This window comes from Natrix helvetica, assembly GCF_964273705.1.
Source record: "Natrix helvetica genome assembly, chromosome: 3".
Lineage (NCBI taxonomy): Eukaryota > Metazoa > Chordata > Lepidosauria > Squamata > Natricidae > Natrix > Natrix helvetica.
This window is the reverse complement of record NC_138549.1, coordinates 28,685,039-28,701,750: the sequence shown is the minus strand read 5'-3', so window position 1 is coordinate 28,701,750 and position 16,712 is coordinate 28,685,039. Positions and strand designations below refer to the sequence as shown.

At 43.2% G+C, this 16,712-nt stretch overlaps 1 long non-coding RNA gene across 1 annotated transcript; it reads right to left on the bottom strand.

Annotated features, from left to right (window-relative positions):
• Positions 1-155: 155 nt before the first annotated feature.
• On the bottom strand, positions 156-14,689 carry LOC309390141. Its single transcript, XR_014175072.1, has 3 exons — positions 14,639-14,689; positions 10,601-10,714; positions 156-1,073 (listed from the first exon to the last, which is right to left on the bottom strand). It is a non-coding gene; the product is annotated as an uncharacterized lncRNA (long non-coding RNA).
• Positions 14,690-16,712: the final 2,023 nt, after the last annotated feature.

Below are 16,712 nucleotides of genomic sequence, written 5' to 3'. Positions count from 1 at the left end.
ATCCATAAAACAGACTGAATCATCCCCAAAATAGAAAATTCAATTTTAAGCTCTGTCGTGCTTCAATTTACTGGATTTATTCGCCATTCCCCCCCAAAAGAACAAATCCGTCCATTGAGGTATCATTATTTGACTACGTTGGCTTTCCCCAAACATTCCCTCTACATGCTGGGAGTGAGGTGCAGAAGAGACAGGAGGAAATTTAATTTGCAACACCAAAGCAAAGAGGAGGATACAGCCATGCAGGTGTAGGAGAGCAGCTTGTGAGCAGGAAGGATCTGATAGACCTGTGTTGATGAACCTATGGCCCGCGTGCCAGAAGTGGCATGCAGAGCCCTCTCTGTGGGCATGCCACCAGCTGCTCTTCTGGTTTCTGGCACGCACATATGCACCAACCAGCAGGTCTTTGCAGGTGCCAAGCACCGTAAAAGGACCTGAAAAATGCCCCCAAACCAGGATGTTTTGGGGCCATTTTTGGGACGCTTTCAGGCCATTTTTCGCCTCCAAAACAGCAGAAAAATGGCTGAAAACAGCCTGAAAAGCAGCCAAAAAAACCCCAGCCAAAAAACAGGCATGTGTGCACTGGCCAGCTTGTCTTTGGGTTTCCGGTGCTCTGGTGCATGCATGCACACATATGCATACACATTCCGGTTTTGTCACTCTGTGTCGAAAAGGTTTGCCATCACTGTGATAGACTCATTTCTGTGGTAGTGATTTATAACATCCACTGCTGTTAACCAACCATTCTTGTGTCAAAATAATAATAATGCAGACAGCTTTTATATCACTTCAACGATGACTTGATGCAGCTCAGTCAAGGGACTAGGACTAGACCTAGTAGTGACGTTCAGGGGATGCGGTGAGATAGAATGGAAAGTTGAAAAAAGGATTCTTGAAGGATTCATTGATGAGCTATTTCTGTGTTGGTGCCAAGATAAGTCAAGCTCAAGTTGAAAAAGGCTTTTACTTTTTAATGAGTTGCTTCCAGATTGCAAACCATGGCATGGAAACACTGAAGGAAATGACGTGGGGTATTCTCTGTATAATTGTCTCCTCTGACCACACGGTGCCTACTAAAAATCCAAGAGAAAAATAACAACCTTATATTAGTTCTCTGAAAAATATAGAAAACATACCAAATGATTAACTGCACAGCTGCACTGGTGAGAATTCTTGGGAGTTGTATTCTAACACATTTCGAGGTACCAAATTGGGGGAAAAATTATAAATTTATGGATCCTCTAGGGTTTGATCCAACCTCTCTCCAAATCAACTTTCCTTTCTCCTCATATACAAATGTGAATGGCATGGACTGAAGGTCCTACACATTTCACTTATGCTTCTTACAAAATTTATATCCTACACATTTCACTTATGCTTCTTACAAAATTTATTTTCACTTTGACTTTTTGATAGGTGCCAGTACTTTTATTAAAAGTCTATACTGAAACATTCTCTTACATTGTTACTTGCCAGCTAGACAAGAGCACTGGTCTTATTTATGTGGCACTGTTTCCTCAGTAATAAAATCAAAACCAGAATGAAAAGTAAACCAATCAGGATGATGTGCGATTACACACAATCCTTTTATAGAACATGCTACTCTTCCAATCAGAGATGGGTGGCTCCCGGTTCGGCCCAGATTGGGTGAACCGGTAGTGGCAGTAGGCTCTGCCCATCCACCCGGACGCTTCTGTACTCATCACACACGCCAGCACCGAGTGCACATGAGCAAACCGGTAGTAAAAAAAATGGAAACCCACCACTGCTTCCAATTCAAACACCTGTCTCTTTTCCTTCTATATTTCCTTCTGGTTTACTGCTTTATTTTTATTTTATCATTTCCCCTCCAATGTAAAATTTTTAAGCAGCCAGAGCTCTATATGGCAGAAATGTACTTACATAAGCTTTTTCATCCAGTATCTATGTTGCAGCTGGTAAGAACATGATGTTTGCATTCTGCTTTTTTACTGCACAGACAGTAAAACAGAAATAGTGCAAAACTGACTTTCTGTGGTGTCCCTTTGGAAGAACTTATTATTTCAAGCAAACAGCCATGTGGTTTGCTCTTTTTAATGGCAAGACTCGAACTGTGTCATATTTAAACATTTGAAAATATTTATTGTAGTCAGTACAGATTCTGCGGTCTGTACAACCTTTTGTGTTCTGAATAAATAATGCAGGTAAGGCCTATAGGTTTTCAGGTTCTTCCAGAAAGGTTCTTCTGTATTACTCTAGAATACCTGATCCTTATTCACTTGCATCTATTCAAAAACCTACTGCATAGCATCTTCCAGAAGAAAAAATGTTACTCTTGTAGCTTCACAGATTTGTCCCACCTGGTGGCTTCCAAATGGGATGTGTCTAAAGGTCTCAACATTTTCAGTTTTGTGGGTTTAAACCCTAAATAATCTAAAGATTTATTCTAACTAAGCATGATGACACTATTTATTTATTTATTAAATTAAATTAAATTAAATTCAATTAAAACTATACCAGTTCTTTATCCATTTACCATTTTCACCATTTCCTTTCACCAAATTCAGTGAGTCCTGTAAATTCAATGAGTTGTGTAGCTTCAAAACAAAAGTTGTTCTGAAGTGTTAACTTCTTATTTTATCTATAAAGCCAGACGTAGTTCATAAAAATATAACGAATGATTACTCATGAATCTTCAAAGTATCACAAAGCTATGGGGAAGGTTATTGTAACAAACTAATATAGCTGTATGCAAAAATACAATGAATATATTGTCCCAATTGGACCAGGTTATTTGAAGGACCCTCTTTTCCTGTTCACATCTATCAGCCCCCCAAAAGCAGGGAGGCAGGAAATGCTGCAGGCACCCTCTCCTAAGTAGGTCCATCTAGTGCAGGGGTGTCAAACTGGCGGCCTGTGGGCCGGATGTATCAAGCACAGGCCATACCTACCCCAGCTCCACGAAGAGGAAAAAACATCGCAAAACATCATGTGACAGCAACGTGACAGCATGAGTTTGACAGCCATACTCTAGTGTAAACAAGAACAAGGGCTTCATGACAGAGGTGGGTTGCTAGCGGTTTGCACTGGTTCTGGTGAACCGATAGTAGAATGTTGACCTGGGTCACAGAACTGGCAGCGACCCAGGCTGGTCACGCCTCCGAACTGGGTCCCCGGTCACCACTGCCGTTGTTTTTTTTGTCTGTTTTTAATGTTCTGCACATGCGCAGAATTATTTACAGGCAACTGCGCAAACGGGCACAGCATGCATCAGTCACACATGCGCACAAAGCGAACTGGCAGTAACGCCAGCAGCAACCTGTTAGATCTGGGCAGCGAGAGAACAGACTGCGGACACGAAGTGACTTAACAGCTCTTTATTAGTAGTAGTAGTGATCCAGCTTGCTCTGTGGTCGAAGGGTTCCCCTTTTATAGTACTCGGGTACGCCTCTCGACCAATCAGAGTAATACCTGTTTCCCGCTGTAGCAGCGGACCAGAGAGGAGACTTCCTCCTATATATGTTAATATCTAACACCCCTCCCCTCCTAGACGGAACGTTGCGGTTAGTAACATAGTCCTTTAGATACGTTGGTGTTTGTCTTGCTCGGGAGGAGCGTCGTAGTTCGGGTTGGTTAGAAGTGGTTGCAGGATTGGGTGCTTTTCCTGTTTCACGTTCGGGAGGCTTGGTGCCTTCGTTGCTAGGGCGTTCCGGAGTCTGCTCGGTTGCGTTGTCTGGGGTTTGCTCTGCTTCGTGCTCGCTCTCTTGTTCCGACCTGGGTTCGCAAGTGTCGTAGTTCTCTATGACGGGGCTCTTGAGCGGCTGACTTTCCGTTGGCTGGAAACTCTCGTCTTCGGTTCGAAGGTCTGAATGTGCTAGGCGACCCCGAAGTTGATCGATGTGCCTTTTCCAGTTCCGCCCATCTTCCAGCTCCAGCAGATACGATCGTGGACCCGTGATGCCAATGACCTTGGCCGGCATCCACAATGTTCCCCCTGCATAGTTGTGGGCGTATACTGAATCCCCTATGCTGAAAGACCGAATTTTGCTTGTGGAGTCTGGGGGAGCTGTGGCAGAGTAATTTGGGTGAAGACGGTCCAGGTGAGACCGTAGACGGCGGCCCATGAGTAGTTCAGCGGGGCTCCTACCCATCGTTGAGCTTGGGGTAATATGCTGAATTAAGAGGTAATGGTCAATGCGTGTTTGCCAATCACCTGGACCCATCCTAGCGAGGGCCTCTTTTGCGAATCGCACCATTCTCTCCGCCTGTCCGTTTGATGCCGGATGGAATGGCGCGACGAGGGCATGCCGAATTCCCTGACCTGCTAAAAACGTTTCGAAATGCATGGCCGTGAATTGGGGCCCGTTATCGGAGACTAGGAGGTCGGGCAGGCCATGAGTGGCGAAAAGTCGCCGTAGAACCTTAATGACTGCCTCTGCCGTGGTTGAAGTCATTAGGACTACCTCTAGCCATTTGGAATATGCATCCACAACTACGTAACTTCTCGCTAAAGCCTTCACTCTAACGATCCCCGGATGCCCGACATGTAATGCATCTAACACATTTTTTTGTAAAGCATAAGGAATAACAACTCGATCCCCCCACAATAAACAACCTTGTAACACTGAGAGTTCGTCCCGTTTTGACCAGAACACTTTGAATTCTGGGCCCACGTTTCCCTTCGGCCACCCCCTCCAAACCCAAGTTTGAACTTGCTTTATTAAACTGTCTTTAGAGGAGAACCTTGCAACGTCGCAGGAAGAAACCGGTCCTGAGTCCAAACAGTCAATGAGCAACACCGGTACTTCGGGAGTGGGGTCTGGCAAAAGGTCCGGTAGTGGGCAACGGCTGAGTGCGTCTGCGTGTCCTAGAGTGGAGCCCGGTCGATGAATTAACTTGTAGGAGTACGCAGCCAGGAAAACAGTCCACCTGGTCATGCGTGGAGAAAGGGAGACCGGGGTGGGGCGGTTTCCCGCCAAAAGTCCCAACAGCGGTTTGTGATCAGTAATTAGTTCAAAATCACGGCCGTAGAGGTATTCATGGAAACGTTTTACTCCAGCTACCGCAGCTAACGCTTCCCTGTCCATCTGGCTGTAGTTCCTCTCGGCCGATGAAAGAGTTCTAGAATAGAACGCGATGGGTGCTTCTTTTCCGTCTGGCATCCTGTGGCTAAGGACTGCGCCGACTCCAAAAGGTGATGCGTCGCAGGTCAATACTAGCGGTAGTGTCTGGCTGTATTGGACTAACAGCGAGTCAGTGGTGAGCAGGCGCTTTACCCCGGCAAAAGCTGCTGCTTCGGATCGTCCCCATCTCCATGGTGCGTTTCGCTGGAGTAGTCGATGTAGCGGCTCAGCAACGGTCGCCTTCTGTCTCAGAAAAACGCTGTAGAAGTTAAGTAGTCCGAGGAAGGCCTGCAGCTCGGTCTGGTTACGTGGTGTGGGGGCGTCCTGGATCGCCTTAATTTTCTTTGAAGTGGGGTGTATTCCCTGACCATCGATTCTATATCCCAGGAATTCTACGCTAGGCACGTTAATTTGGCATTTTTCCTTTTTAAGGCGGAGACCCTTCTCTCTGATTCTGGCCAAAACAGTTCTGACTCTTTTATTTAATTGCTCCTTGTTTGCAGCGGACACCAAGATGTCGTCGAAATAGGGGACGACTCCCGGTATCCCTTGCAAAAGCCGTTCCAGGACGCTCTGGAACAAACCTGGAGCAACACTCACACCGAATTGCAGCCGGTTGCATTTGAATGCCCCTCTATGCGTCACTATAGTTTGGGCCTCCGCTGTGGCGCTATCTACGGGCAGCTGCTGGTAAGCTTGTGCCATGTCTAATTTAGCAAATACCTTTCCTGGCCCCAACGAGTGCAATAAGTGCTGTACTACAGGCACAGGATACGCGCTTTGTTGTAGCGCGACATTAATTGTGCATTTATAGTCCGCGCAGATGCGGACTGATCCGTCTGGTTTGACTGGGGTCACAATGGGAGTTTCCCAACGCGCGTGATCCACCGGCTCAAGGACTCCTTGCTCTACTAATTTATCTATTTCCTTGTCTATTTTTGGGCGGAGTGCAAAAGGCACTCGTCTCGGCTTAAGTCGGATTGGCGCCACTTTGGGGTCTAAATTAAATGATATTGGTTTACCCACATACTTACCAAGACCGGGGCTGAACACATCCTCGAACTCCTTAAAAATCTGTTCAGCGCTGCTGTTTTCCACGGCGTTGATTCTGGTGACTTCTAACCCCAGGGCTTCAAACCAATCAAGCCCCAGAAGGTTCTGTAATGGCGCGCTGGCGATGGTCACGGGCAGCTGGGCTACGATGTCCTTGAAACGGATTTGGAATGTGCCTTGGCCCACGATGGGGACTTGGTTCCCCTGGTAGTCTCACAGCAGGACGTCTGGAATGCGTAGTTGGCTCTTTCTGAGGCTAGGGATAGCCTGTTTCATGGATGCCCATGAAATGATCGTCAGGGTCGATCCTGTGTCAACTTCTAGCTCGCAAGGTGAGCCCTCCAAGAGGACTGTGACTCTCAGCCTTTTTGGCCGCTTGGGGCGGACCTGACTTATCGTGGTGAGATACGTTCGCAACTCCTCTCTCTGGGTCAACTCTATCTCAGTATCTGTATCCTGAAAATACTCTCGTTGAGCGTCTTGATAGAATGCTCTTTCAGCTCTTTGTGAGTAATCTCTCTGGGGATACGCTCGCTCAGCTCCTTGTGTGTAATCTCTCTGGGGATACGCTCGCTCAGCTCTTTGGGAATTTTCTCTCTGGGTAAACACTTGTGGATTTCTCTCTGGGCGCCCTTTTTGGTTTCGCCAAGCCCCTAGGTTGGGCTTCTGTTGGCGGTACATGGGTGGCTGCCGTGAGGCAGGGACTTCGCTCCGGCACACTCGTGCGATGTGCCCAAGTTTGTTGCAGTGCGAACAAACAACGTTCCTGAACCTACAAGTAGACCTGGGGTGATTCCCTCCGCAGCTTGCGCAGGGCGGCAAACGGAATCCGGGTCTCCCCCCAGGCCTCACGTGACTGCTCCGCATCAGGTGACTGTCCTCGAACTCGGGATCCTCGTAGTCGGGGCTTGTGTCCTCGTAGTGAACTTTGGTGTGTCTTGGCGCTGGCTGGCCAGTGTTGAACCCGCGTTGAATTGTCTCCGCTGATCTGTCTGCTGCTTCTGAAGCTCTTGCCTCCTCGAGTACAATCTGTAGGCTTAAATTGGTTTTTGCTAACAGCCGCTTTTGTAGGGAAATGTCTCTCAGCCCGCTAACGAGTCGATCCATAATCTGCTCATCCAGGTCTCTGAATCCACAATGTGTGGCTGCTTTACGTAGGGCTGCAACATATTGGTTGATAGATTCTCCCGCCTTCTGGTTCCTCGTGTTGAACGCTTGGCGGCAAGCATGGCGGGAAGGTTTTGGCGCGTAATGAGTCTGTAGAGCTTGTTGCAACGCCGCCCATGATACTGCCTGTATTGGAGTAGGCGCGGTGAGGTCTCTGGCCGTGTTGAATACTTCTTTTCTGCAGTAGCCGAGGAAAATGTTTTTCTTCCGGGCGTCGGTGATTCCCGTGTATTCATTCGCTTCGAGAAAACACTCGAAACGAATCATGAAGGCTTCCCATTCGTCATTCGCTGGGTCGAATGGAGCGGGGGGAGCATGCATCGCCATCTTCTCTCGTTTGAATTTGCTGCGCTGCGGTGGCTTGAGATGGCTGCCGGAATTTCTGCCGAATTCCTGGGCTGGATCAAAACCGGAGATTCTGGAGGTAGCGTTCTTCGTCCTATCTGTCTCTCAATCCCACCTTCGTCGCCAATGTTAGATCTGGGCAGCGAGAGAACAAACTGCGGACACGAAGTGACTTAACAGCTCTTTATTAGTAGTAGTAGTGATCCAGCTTGCTCTGTGGTCGGAGGGTTCCCCTTTTATAGTACTCGGGTACGCCTCTCGACCAATCAGAGTAATACCTGTTTCCCGCTGTAGCAGCGGACCAGAGAGGAGACTTCCTCCTATATATGTTAATATCTAACACAACCCACCCCTGCTTTTTGACCTTGGTGGATCCCTACCTCTGGAACATCATCTCCACAGAGATAAGATTGGCTTCCACTTTGTTACTCTTTTGCAAAGACCTCGTTTTGCCAATGGAATTCAGGATTCCATAGTGAGATATAACCCATCAAGTGGTTTATTTGATGGACTGTTGTCTCCAGGAGTTGGGGTGAGGGTTATTGCTTTTATTATTATTTATATATTGGGTTTTTATCTTTGTAAGCTGTCAGGAGTCACTGAGAGTGAGTAGGGCGACCATATAAATGTTCTTAAACAAAATACAATTCTAAAGAAATATGAGTTGTAGGCTTTAGCCCATTTTTCTAAAATCCAATAATGTAGAACATATATGATTACTGTTTGTCACCTCTAAAGAAAGGATGAAATTTTCTTTAACGCCATAATCCTAGGATGACTACTTAGAAATCTTGCTATGTTAAATGCAATAGCATTAAAGATGCTTTCTCTACCCAGACTCTGACCCCATTTCAGGAGAAGAAATGTAATAATTTCAGTTTTAACAATGATTGGGTATTTTTCTCAGTGGATACAATAATACATGAAGATTTCTCTGAAGCTGGTTTTACTTACAGGAGAGTTATACTACTTGGCATACTAGTTGAATCAGACCTTTCCAAAGGAGGGGGGGGGGAACAGTAAAGAGAAATGCCAAGATAATTTCACATTTTTTTTTTTTTTTGGTCTTGAACAGTTGTCCCTTTTTTCTTTTCTTCTTTTGTAAAATAGACAATATTTATTCTACATTGAACTGGAATGAATGGAGGGAATGAATACATATGTGATGTTAACGTAGAAGCCATGAAGCAAGCATATCTTTAAATGGTTCAAAATGTATTTTCAGAAAACTGAGTGAGATTCTGTCTTAAAGGCAGTAACTGCACTGGCAAAGAACAAAACGGATTCCGATTCTTTTCATTATTAACATATGTCAGGGGTGTCCAAACTTGGCAACTTTAAGACTTGTGGACTTCAACTCCCAGAATTCCCCAGCCTGACATATGTTCTGTTGATTTGTTTCCCAATGGTACTCTTTACTCTTTTTTTCAGAAATAAATCCAATTCTTCTATTTCCAGTTCCATGTTTCCTGCTTGTAGCCTGTCCTTACGAGTGCTGCTACTTATTCCTCTTCCTTCTCCTATAATTTCTAGTAAATTTGCAATCTTTTCTATATTTCTGGACTTATGTTTTTTACCAGCAGTCCAAAGGATGTAGATTTAAATTCAAAACTAGTGGAAAGTACAGGACATTTAGCAGCTCTATTTCAGCAGAGTTTTGTTTTTATTATTAGGGAAGGGCCTTGCATCCAATCAAGTTGGCTGTGGTTGAGACTATAATTTCAAAAATTCTGAATCAGAATGACATGTGCCTCTGCCGTAAAATTTAAAAGCCGTCAGCCAAATATACTTTGAGGACTCCAGGATGGAGAAGACTACTATTTTATGGAAAATTATACCTGCATAAATTATGATAATGATAGTCAAAGTACTAAAGATCTGACAGTCTCTGCCAAACAAGCTTAAACCAAAGAAAATGATGTTTATTTTAAAGTATTCAAATCTAGGTTAAACAACCAAGTTTCAATCAAAACAAGTAGGCAAAAATCCAGGAGTCCTGTTTTTCTTTGCAATGAGTTATCTAGTAAATCTAGTATAAATATAACAAATCACAGTGCAGGAAAACTATGTTCAGTTCATTCACAGGTTCATCTTCCCCACCGTTTTAAGGACAAAAATTTGTGAAGGGAAAATACAATGCAGATTAAATCACTTGGCAAAAATAATGCTGGAGAAGCATTAGCAGTGGGAAGATGTAGGATGGATAACACAATTACAATCAGTTTGAGGGACATAATTAGAAAAGTGGGTATTTTGCTATATATTAACTCATGTTATTCACTTATTTATTGCTTTTTAATAAAGCTGTGTAGATCCTTTGGGACAACTTTGCTTTAGATCAAGAGACTATCCCCCCCTTTTTTATAACGTTGACTAGATTTGCTGCTTTTTCGATGCTAGCATTATGACTATAAGGGGTAGAAAAATCCATCTAAAAGTAGTGAAACTGAAGAGATTCCATAGTGTACTTATCCTGTGCTGTATCAGAGATATGTTGTATGGGTTTGGGAATATTTATCTTTCACATCTATTTTGTATTGTGCGTTCTGCTGGATACACAATACAATTTTTAATGAGGGAAGGGAACTGATGGAGTTGTTTAAAGATGATGATTTGTTGTCTGGCTATGTGAAGGTAAATGCTGACAGCTGTGGCCCATTAGAAAACTGAAGGATATTGCTGGAACCAATTAATAAGCTATAACAGAATGAAAGCAAGGTAGGGAGATGAGATGCTTTGGTCATGGGTTAGATATCTGAAGCTGGGGTACTTTGCCTTGATGTTAGTTGACTGGGAATGATTTAAAGTTTCCTGTAAGAAGGACAATTGTGGTTTCTTAAGGCCACCCTGCTCATGGAGGAAACTGTGAATGATTAATGGCTTTGTCACAAGAGAGACAGAAGTTGGTCCAATAAAAATATCACCTGACTTACTTGTAACTCTCTTGCAAGGGAGACAGGAATTATAAGGAGAAGTTGAAGGAAAGTGCCTCAGATGTGGCAAATGATAATGCAGACCTCTTCTGCAATCTGAGGAGTTTCACTTGTCTGAAAAAATGAAATCATATTCAACATGATACAGCTGGGAATTTCTTCACAGGGCCTTGAAAAGGAGTACAATGATTTTCTGTTTGCAAGTTATGGCCTAGGCTCTGCAATATGGTTAGTGGCTTCATTTTGGGACACTTACTGTTTGTAATTTCTCTATCCCACATTTCAACCTGAAAGGTTATTGGAAAGGGTTATATAATAATAAAGACCATGATCCTGAACCTAGCTACAAGAGACAAGGAAATGGGAATAGAAAAAGGAAGAAACAAGTGTTGACAGTTCTTAATATTTCAGCAGTCCTGTCATAGTCGAAACAGATGGTTCTGTTGCCCAGGGCTCATAATTCTGCTGTTCTGACTAATAGAGAATTCTCTGTAATGATCTTTGTGAGAAGGAAGAATCCATAGGCCAGATTAGTGTTTCTCAACCTCTCCAACTTTAAGTCCCATGGATTTCAACTCTTTAAGAATTCCCCAACCAGTGAGCAGAAGTAGCCATTCCTCATTGCCTCTTATAGGTCCCTGTAGTTGCTTGATACTGAGTTCTAAGTGGAGGAAGATTTTATTTTATTTATTTGTCAATCATTTACAAGATAATAGGTATAAGAATAAACATGGGTATGAATAAATGGGGACAGTAGGACATGGACGGTAGGCATGGTGGCGTGCTTATGCATGCCCCTTACAGACCTCTTAGGAATGGAATGAGGTCAATAGTAGACAGTTTAAGATTAAAGTTATGGGGATTTGAAGATGTAACAACAGAGTCATTCCAGGCATTGACCACTCTGTTGCTGAAGTCATATTTTCTGCAATCAAGTTTGGGGCGGTTTACATTGAGTTTGTATCTGTTGTGTGCTCTTGTATTTTTGTGGTTGAAGCTGAAATAGTCATTGACCAGTAAGATGTTGTAGTGGATAATTTTGTGTACTATGCTTAAGTCCGACCCTAGTTGGACGGCATAGTTCTAGGCTGTTCAAGCCCAAAATTTCAAGCCTGGAGGTGTAGGGTATTCTGTTGTGAGCAGAGGAGTGTAGTACTCTTCTTGTGAAATATTTCTGGACTCGCTCAATTGTATCAATGTCCAATATAGAGTGTGGATTCCAGACAGATTAATTGTATTCAAGAATTGGTCTGGCAAAGGTTTTGTATGCCGTAGTTAGCAATACGATATTATTGGAGGAGAAGCTTCATAAGATTAGATTAACAACTCTTAATGCCTTTTTGGTGATGCTGTTACAGTGAGGTCTAGCACTTAAATTGTTCAATATGAGTACTCCAAGGTCCTTGACAGAGTGACGGTCATTTACAAGGTTGTATCCGCCTACCTTGTGTTTGGTGTTCTGATTTTTTTTTTTTACCAATGTGCAGGACAGAACATTTGTTGGTTGAGATTTGGAGTTGCCCCTTTTTTGACCATTTAAACACAAAGTCTAGGTCTCTTTGAAGGGCAGTAGCATTGTCGATGGTGTTGAATAGTTTTATGTCATCAGCAAAGAGGACACAGTTGCTTATCAGATGATCGCAAAGGTCATTTATGTAACGTATCCTGCATAATATCCTGCATGACTATTAAAAGATTTTAAAAGCTGCCTTAATTTTACCTTTGGTTTTCATCAAGCTGCCATTGACATCCATATTGGAGAAGATACTTTTGAATGTCCAGGTTTTTCATATTCCTTGTGTAGTTTTTTTTTCTTTTTGAAAAGAAAAGAAAAGTGAAGGTGCATATTGTCTCTTAAGAATAAGCATGTAGAATTATCAGATAGATAACCTCTGAGAACTTCACATCAAATTTTTGCTGATCCTTCCATGTTTCTATAGTTTTCCCTCCCTTAAATGGAGTTTTCCCTTCCTTTAATCATGTCCTGGACCTGTATAAATACATTCTTTTCCCAATCCAATCCAATTTTTCCCATATTCAATTTTTATTCTAATGCAAGCTGACATTCCTAAATAATAATAATACTTTACTTTAAAAGAAATCATCAAGCATACTGTCTTTTATGCATTTATCTCTTATTCCCATGGGCATTCATTTATGCTTCTAAACATATCCTTCAGTGCACTTAAAGAGGGTGGATGGGGTAGAAATGCACAAATCAAAGCTGACTTCATTTTCTTTTCTTTCTTTTAATCTCCAGAAATGAATTCTTGGACATTTTCCCTTTACTCTTCTATTAGCAGAGGTGACAATTTTCCATTGTTCAAATTAATGTCAGTGGTTTTCTAAAAGACAAGGACATGACAGCTTTTTGAAAAACGAGCATTTTTCTCCCCTTAGATTTAATCTGAATGCAAAATTGCAAGGGGAGAGTGATACATATGTTAATAAAGATATTGGTTTTCTTTTTGTTACTAACTGCTCGGGATTTTTGCTACTTAGTTTTTAATATTCATACAACATTATTATTATTTTCATTTTTTTAGAGGGATTTTTGAGGAAGCAATGACTTGTGATATTTTCAAGACAGAACAACCTCTGCTCTTAAGGGCACTCACATGAAATTTGGCTTAATTTCATGTGGCCTTGAGTCTGATTTAGAACCATTTCACAAATTATCACTTTGGGCTCTGACCAAAACAATGTGCTTTTTCTGAAAAAATTACTATGTGAAAAGAGATAGAAAGGTGTGGCAAAGAAAGACAATGAAGGTGTCAACAGAAAAAAAGTGTGTGTGTGTGTGTGTGTGTGAGAGAGAGAGAGAGAGAGAGAGAGAGAGAGAGAGAGAGAGAGAGAGAGAGAGAGAGAGAGAGAGAGAGAGAGAGAGAGAGAGAGAGAGAGAGAGAGAGAGAGAATATGAATTGCAGCCCCAGCCACTTAATACATTTATACATCGTTATTCTGGGACTGTAGCTACACATTATATGCTAATACTATTTAAAAGGGAGAATTGCAGAAGGAAAATGAAACTTTTCAACTTGTTTCTGTCTTCTGTTTTTCTACTCCAAAATAATCCACCTCACATTCCTTCACCTCACCTGAACAAGGTTGCAATTATTGTTAGGTTTGTCTTACCTTTATTTGGGGGGGGGGTGTTTCTTATTTATTTTGATGAAATTAAACATCAAAGTATGTGAACAGAGCAAAGACAACAATGTAAGTGGCTGTCAAAGCCTCTTTTATGCTTTAAAATTGCCCCTCTTTTTACAGCTATTGTACTTTTAAAATACAGAATGCCTACTTTTAAAAGGAAAACATTTTAAGTATTCATTTAAACATCAACTGATAAAAGGACGTGTCAAAACCTATGCAGTCCATACATTGTATACCCATTATCCCTTAAGGCAAAATTGTTACACTGTTTATTAAACTGAACTGTTTGTTCAACTTGGTTTTTCTTTTGAAAAGAAAACATTTAAAGAGGTCTACTATTCCAGCTTGTTTCTCTAAGTTGGTCATGATAAACCCACTTTTTTTTTTTTTGCATATTATGCTGTTTGCCTTCTAAGTTAACTTGCAAAATGTTTACCATACCTATAACAGCCAGTTTTATAAGGGAAATAATTATTTAGGAAGGTTGGAGCCACCTAAGGTTATCACTCAATTTTAGGGAAAGCCAGATTTTACTGAGCAGAATTATCAGTTAAAATTTCCGACTCCTCAGAGGCTAAAAATAGGAGTATTTCATCTGGATCATCATTTTATTGAAAAAGAGGGTAAGATCAACTGGCTGAATTACTGGGACTTTATGGCCTGCCAAGGGCCAACATAATGTTTAGACTCCAGTATATCCATGTCAGATTCAATTCAGATAATCACAAGTTACTCTAACCCCTATAATTTATCTCCTTCAAGCTGAGCACACAGGGAGCCTTCTCAAAAGGTTGAGAGAGAGCAAGGGTGGGGGTAGGGACTTGCCTCACTTCTAAAAGAGTTTACAAAAGCTCCCTCAAAGGGAAAACCTGAAGGAAGCCTAACCTCACGGAGTGGAGATGTCAGCCAGTCACAAGAGCAGGGCAGAGAGGTTAGGAGAGATAATGCAACCTAAAAGGGAGGGGATGGAGGGCGAAAGCCACATAGATGCTGCATGACTCACCAAAGTGAGAGGAAAATAACTCCTTTTTGAAAAAAGGAGAAACAATATTCCATGATAATAAAACCCTAGGACGATGGTATTGTTATTATCCACACCCTCCAAAAGGGACTACTTATATTTCTAATTTATAATGTAGATGAAAATAAAATAGAAAATCAACACCATCGGTGAAATGATGGGAAAAAAAGAATAAGGGTGGTTGCCATCGTGAAGTTTATTTTATCTGTCATTGGTTTGAAACAACAACTAAATCAATGGATGTGATAGGGGTGGGTTTAGCTTTAAGGAGCTTATTTCTCTCCCTGAATAGTCTTTCCACATGTGTCAACCTCATGATTTGCTTTGGGGCCACGTTCTAAATTGCCTGCATTAGCCTGGAAGCCTCAAATGCCTTCAAGAGGTCCAAAATGATCATATCTTCATATGGGATGAACTTAATTTTATGACTAAGATATTGCTTCCGATAAAGTGGCATATGTTGGATCTGGGCAACGAGAGAACAGACTGCGGACACGAAGTGACTTAACAGCTCTTTATTAGTAGTAATAGTGATCCAGCTTGCTCTGTGGTCGGAGGGTTCCCCTTTTATAGGGATCGGGTACGCCTCTCGACCAATCAGAGCGATACCTGTTTCCCGCTGTAGCAGCGGACCAGAGAGGAGACTTGTACCGATATATGTTAATATCTAACACCCCTCCCCTCTTAGACGGAACATTGCGGTTTGTTATGTAGTCCTTAAGGTATGTTGGCGTTTGCCTTACTCGGGTGGAACGTCGCAGTTCGGGTTGGTCAGAAGTAGTTGCAGGATCAGTTGCTTTCTTTGTTTCGAGTTCTGGGGTTTGCAGGCTTTCGTTGCTTTGGCGTTCGGGGGTCTGCTCGCTTACGTTGCTTGGGGGGGTGTTCCGTTTCGCACTCGACCTCTTGTTCTGTCCTGGGCTCGCAGGTGTCGTAGTTCTCTGTGTTGGGGCTCTCGAGTGGCTGACTTTGCATCGGTAGGTAGCTTTCGTTCTCGGTTCGTAGGTCTGAGTGCGTCAGGCGACCCCGGAGTTGATCGATGTGCCTTTTCCAGTTCCGCCCATCTTCCAGTTCTAACAGATATGATCGTGGACCCGTGATGCCAATGACCTTTGCCGGCATCCACAATGTTCCCCCTGCATAGTTGTGGGCGTATACCGAATCCCCTATGCTAAAACTCCGAATTTTGCTTGTGGGGGGTGCTGTGGCAAAGTAATTGGGGTGAAGACGGTCCAGGTGAGACCTTAGACGGTGGCCCATGAGCATTTCAGCGGGGCTCCTACCCGTCGTTGCGCTGGGGGTGATGTGCTGAATTAGGAGGTAATGGTCAATGCGTGTTTGCCAATCACCTGGACCCATCCTAGCGAGGGCCTCTTTTGTGGATCGCACCATCCTCTCCGCCTGTCCATTTGATGCCAGATGGAATGGCGCGACGAGGGCATGCTGAATTCCCTGACCTGCTAAGTACGTTTCGAATTGCATGGCCGTGAATTGGGACCCGTTATCGGAGACCAGGAGGTCGGGCAAGCCATGAGTGAGGAAAAGTCGCCGTAGAACCTTAATGACTGCCTCTGCTGTGGTTGAAGTCATTAGGACTACTTCTAGCCATTTGGAGTATGCATCCACAACTATAAGGAAAGTCTGACCTTGAACTGGCCCTGCGAAGTCGATGTGTATTCTCGACCAGGGTGCTTTCGGCTTTTCCCATTCTGTGGCGGGCGCTTCCGGGGGTGCTGGTCTCGATTCTTGGCATGGATCGCAAGTGGCCACCCACTCCTCTATCTCTTTGTCCATGTTTGGCCACCAAACGTAACTTCTCACTAAAGCCTTCATCCTAACGATCCCCGGATGCCCAACATGTAATGCATCTAACACATTTCTACGTAAGGCATAAGGAATAACAACTCGATCCCCCCACAATAAACAACCTTGTAACACTGA